Raw genomic sequence first — 6,000 nt, forward strand, 5'->3', positions numbered from 1 at the left:
TCAGGGTGCCAGGCCTGCTCCCCTTTCCTCCATGCAAAGACATGCTCCGCCTCAGGGACTCTGAAGCACAGGCTGAACGGGGACCATACCTTCTAGACTAACAACTGGGACACTCACTGGCCTAAGAAACAGTCTGGCAGATGGAGTTTGATTTTGGAATTACCAGGTTTTTTAGGACACTGCAATCAATTGCAAGAACAATGGGACAGAGTATTTAAATTCTAAAACATAGTCTCTTCCAATAAATCTCACCATGATAAAGCTCCTGATAATTGACACCCCTACAAAGCTCTAAGAGGGTGAAGGTTGTGTTTTGCTCACCACCGTGGCTTTAGCACCTAGTACTAGGTATGTTCCATAAATATTTAATGAGAGAGTGAGAGAGCGTTCACTTTGACAAGGCCCAGGCAAATTCCCAGAATATTTGTCCCAGACCTCAGGCCAGGGCCACCAGCTGCGTGGGAAAGGCCACAGTCCCCTGTGTCACCCTCTTTCACCTCTCTAGTTCAGGAAACTCCAGTGGGGCAAGGGATTTTTCAGTGTCCCTCTGCCCCTGTTGGGGGAGACATGCTGAATCCCACCTAGTACTTGTACCCCCTCGAGGCCTGACCAGTCCCAGAAGCAGCTGCAGTGTTTCCAAGCAGGCAAGGCAGCTTTAGCCTCCCCGCCGCCCAGGGAGGGGGTCAGTATTTACTTTTCAAGGCTGGATGGGGAAGGACAGATGAGCAGCTGGGTGATGCGGGGCTGACAGACACAGTGGGGAAGAGAGGACACCCCTTCAGGTTGCCACGTGTTATGGACTGAACTGTGTTGCTCCAAAATCTATATGTTGAAGCCCTAACCCCCATTGTGACTGTATTTGGAGACAGGGCCTTTAAAGAGGCAATTAAGGTTAAATGAGGTCTTAAGAGTGGAGTCCTAATCCAATATGACTGGTGTCCTTATACGAAGAGGAAGAGATACCCAGGAATGTGCAGGCACAGAGGAAAGGCCATGTGAGGACATAGCAAGAAGGTGGCCATCTCATCTGCAAGTCAAGGACAGGGGACCCAGGAGAAGCCCACCCTGCTGACACGTTGATCTTGGACTTCCAACCTCCAGAACCAAGAGAAATAAATTTCTGTTGTTTAAACCACCCAGTCTGTGGTATTTTGTCACGGCAGCCCTACCGGATTAAGACACCTCTCAAGGCAAAGAAGACGCAGAGGTCTGAGTGGTCAGAGGAGACAAAGAGGCCTGGGAGACACATGCACAAGTGCCCAGTGAACTTTGCAAGGGAGCACCCTGTGGGTGGCAGAAAGCCCTTCTTCTTCCTCTTGTGTCTAAATAAATCCTTCGAATACTGTCCAAATCCATAGCCCACCAAAGACTAGAATATCCATATGGCGCCTTCTGCCCTAGCCTGTCAATAGGTCTCTCATTCCTGAAGCTTCTCAGATTCCAGCTTCTCTCCCTAACTGGTCTGTATCTGGGACTCCCTGGAAATGGACTCAGGAAAGTGCTTCGAGATTCTCTATTCTTTGCATATTTTCCAAACCCACCAGGGCCACAGGTGTAGGCACTAGAGCTCTGGCCCCAGCATCCCTCCAGCTTAGGCCTGCCTGCCTCTTTGTCTTAGGAGCTGAGGTCAAGAGACTGGCCACCAGGGTGACCCTGGGAGTCCCAGGGGCACAAGCCTAGGCATCGGACAGCCAGTTTGCCTACAGTCCACTCCACTGCTTATGAACGACTCTCTCGATGAGAAATGCCCCCCAGGGAGTTGATTTGGGAAATGTGGCTGAGATCTGGTGCTTCCACGGGAGGGCCTGGCTTACAGGACTTCCCAGCACAGTCCAAAGCTGCAGGAGGTGTGGCTGCCCCTACCCAGGAAGCTCCTTGATGCCTCTCACAGGCCCTAAAAATAAAGCTTCAAGGACACAGCTATTCTGGTCTCAACGCTAGACGGGGCCCTGGGAAAGAAGGAGACTCTTAGGTTTCGCGGTCCGAGCCAGAGGGGTGGACAAGGACAAAACGGGGGTGGCCCAGCACCTCCGATGGAACTTTATTTTCGCCCAGACGAGGAGGCGAAGGGCATGAGCAGTCTCCAAAAAGGAGGCACAATTCCACAAGCCAGAATGGGGAGGCAGCTTTGGTCTGCATCTTCCCAGTCCCAGCCCGACTCCAGGGAGCATCTCGTGCAGCAGGTCCCCGCTGCTCACCAAGCTCCCTGCAGCTGGAACTCCTTGGGGTGGAGGGCTGTTCGGCCGACCTGGAAGGGCTAACACCACCCCCAAGCCCCTCAGGCACACACGCGGCACATCCTCACCTGCCAGCTCTAGCTCAAAATGTAATTCTGGTATGACAGATGATCCAGAAAGATGGAGATGGAGGATCCCCAAAAAACAAAGACTGAGAAGGGAAAGGCTAACCAGCAAGAGGTCCTGTGAGTGAGGGGTTTGAGGGCAGGGACCACATCTCCTGTGAGTCAGTGCCTCCTGCAGAAGCTGGCGCCGTGCCCTGTACATAGTAGGCACTGAGTGAATTCTATTGTTTGGTTGGCCTGGGGTGATAAGGAGGAATCTTGCCAGATACGAAAGAATGTATACAAAGTTGGCTTTTGAGATTAGGTCACTAGAGGGCGCTCCAGGACAAGTGCTGAGCTGCCTCATGCTCTTAAGCGTTTGGAGCGTGTGTATTTGTTCGACAAACATCTTCTGAACAATTACTCTGTGCCAAACACATAAGTGCTATGAAGGATACAAAAGGATTGAGACATGATTATTGCCCTCAAAGACAGGGTCATCTCTTTAGAAACAGAGGCATGAGCAGAAAATAATGTATCCTTATTTATCTACCGGCAACTTCTATTGGTTAAGTGCTGATTAATCTTCACACACTGTTCCTTCTACCTATAATGCTCTTCCCTCTCTCATAGCCACATGCCTTCCCACCTCTTGCACGTCTTTGCTCAAACATCACCTTCTCACGGAGCCTACCCTTCTCACCTCGCTTTACAGCAAGCGTGTTCCCCGCAGCACTGCATCATCTCAGCCGGCTCTACTTTCTCCCTCGGAGCTTCAAACTGATAGGATAATCAAATAGTCAGCTTAGAAACCCCATTAGGGAATTGTAGATAGAGAGGGAACTTTAAGGGGCTTTGGGAGACCACAGTAAGATTAATGATCACTCCAGGAAGTCATGGGAAAATCCTGAAACGATGCGGGCTTGCTTGACTCATAAAGCAGAACTGGTCACTTAACATCAGAGCCAGATTGGCTTGCTTAACAACAAAATCAAGCTAACTTGATTAGCACAGAATCGTGCAACAGAGGCACGAGACATGCTCCAAAACAATAAAACAACAAAACAATGGTAGCATGAAACCTATATCCCGCCCAGTGAGCTCAGTAAGTTAATGACCCCCAAAACATGCCCTTTGACCCCTAGGACATGCTCTTTCCACAATGCCCTAAAAACAATAAAACAATAGTGGAGAATAAGGCCTACAACCTGCCCTGTGGTGGGCACACACAAAAAAAACAATCATTTATGGAAACGTGACATCTACTCAAGAAAGACAAAGAAGGTCTTCTCCCCCTCCCCTGTCTTCTTCTGATTATAAAAATATAACCCACTAAGCACTCGGGGCAGCACAACGCTTGCCTGCCCGCTTGTAAGCCTCACAAACGTCCTATTCTAATAAATCACTTATCTATCACTTTGCCTCTCACTGAATTCTTTCTGCACTGAGACATAAAGGACAGTGTTCCTGGAGCCCCCTGAAACGACACCTATCGGTTTCAAAGCCATCCAACATGCTATGCAGTTTACACACTTCTTGTTTCCACAGTCTGTGCCCCCCACAGAGTTCCATGAGGGTGGAGGTTCCATGTGCTGTGTTCACTGAGGGACACGGTGAATAGAGCAGAGCTTCACACCCAGTAGGTACTCAAAATATATTTTTTAATAAACAAGACAGGTGACAATTCTAATTAACCTCAAGTAAATAGAGTGGCCAGGGGTCAGCCAGCGAGTATTCCTGCCATTTGGAGGGTTTGGGTGAGGTGGGCATCATGTGCAGTAAGGGGGCTTCTCAGAGGAGGGCACATTTAAGCTGGTCTTAAAGGATGAAGAGCAGCTCACAGGTCAGAGAAAGTGGAAAGGGACATCACATGGAGGGAACAGCATGAGCAAAGGCCCAGAGGCCAGCCCCGCAGGGTGGTAGGTGTGGCCATGGTCGAAGGCTACACCAGATGTTTCTTCTGGCCTCAGCAGGAAGCTGTTGCCCACCCTGGCCCATCGGGGGCCGCAGCTCCAACCAGAGTTACTGGGCAGTAACCAGACCATGTTCCTCTGCCTGCCTGGGGCTTTCCCTCGCCCTACCTTCCCACTACCGGCTTCCTGCTTTTGGTGTGTGTTTCACTTGCATTTCCTGCTGTCTAGGGCTTCCTGACGTGGGCAACCTCCACCATTCCCGGTGCAGAGATATTCTCCCCTTCTGCTGCTGCAAGCAAGAAACAAACTGCACAGCCCAGAAAACAATCCATCATTTTGTCATAACATTTCCATTTCAAAGACTTCCTTTCCAAGCTTCTCTCTGGCCAAAACTTCCTCTCATTAGCAAGAGAAGAACTGGCAGGAAAATGAGTGACAAGGAGGGAGAGGAACTGGAAATAGGGCTCTAGGCCTGAGGCCTCTGCCTGTGTGTACTCAGGGCCAGGGGCGGGGCAGGGACTGGTAAGAGACCCGGAGACTCGTGTGTGTGTGTGTGTGTGTGTGTGTGTGTGTGTGTGTGTGTGTCTGTCTGTCTGTGAGAGAGAGAGAGAGAGCCCCTGTTTTTCAGCACTTATGATTCATGCCACCGGGTCAGAGACTTGCCCACTCATATCACAAGGCATAAGCCACCCTTGGGCTCTTTCTCAGCCTCCACATTGTGCCAGGAAGTTCCCTGGGCACTGAAGATTCAGAGAGTAAAAACGCCGTGCTGTCCATCAGGAACTCTAGCAGAGAGACCAACATGTCAGTGAATAACAAAGGCAAGATAAATGCTGTTTTAAAGATCCCTGCCGAGCAATTAGGAAGCTGGGAGCTGGCAGTCTGGTGCAGTGTGGGTGTCACCTCAGAGGACACTGAAAGCTGGTCTTGAAGGATGAGGAGCAGCTCACAGGTCAGAGAGTGGAAAGGAGAAAGCAGGCGAAGGGAACGGCATGAGCAAAGGCCCAGAGGCCAGCCTTGCAGGGTACTGGGTGTGGCCACGGTAGCAGACAGATGGCAGCAACTGCATAGAGAGGGTGGACGTGAATGGCCACTGAGACTTCCTCAGCTGCCCCGCCAGGCCCTGGTTCTCGCCAGCAGACAGCGCAGGTAGGAGACCTGGTAGTGACTCAGCCAGGTCTCTCCCAGCATCACATCTCCTCACTGGCCTCCAGGTTGGCTTCTTCACAAGGGAATGGCAGATGTGCCCTTTCCAAGGCTCCTTTATCCCCTTGCAGACCCCCAGTGCTCTGGGCCTGCTTCAGAGCCTGGTGTGGGCCCCTTGGCAGAAACTTAAAACCCTGCAGACAGCTTGGCCCCTTCTCTCCCCTTCAGCGTCCTCCCAGCATGTGCTGAGCCATTCCCCAGGCTCACAATGGGAGGGAAAAGGTAGAGAGCAGGCCTGAGTGTGCAGTGAGGGCGGGCGGTTGTGAAGATGGGGAGGAAAGAGGAGACCAGCAGTGAGTAGTATGACTCGTCAGGACGAGTGAATCATTTGTCCATTCATTCACTCATTCATGCAACAATACCTGATAGGGGCATTCCATGAGTTAGGCCTCCAAGATATCAAAGAGAGGTACACAGTGTCTGTGCTCAGGGAGCCCACTGTCCGTGAGGGAGACAGACAAGAAAATAAAAATACCAAGTGTACCCTAGGGAAAGGGCTGGGCACAGCAGGGCCACAGGAGGGCACCAACCCAGGCCTGGTCAGGAGATCCTAAAGAGGTCTGGACTGAAGGGAGATTTGAAGGACACTTAAAATTTGGA

This window comes from Eubalaena glacialis, chromosome 3 (assembly GCF_028564815.1).
Source record: "Eubalaena glacialis isolate mEubGla1 chromosome 3, mEubGla1.1.hap2.+ XY, whole genome shotgun sequence".
NCBI lineage: Eukaryota > Metazoa > Chordata > Mammalia > Artiodactyla > Balaenidae > Eubalaena > Eubalaena glacialis.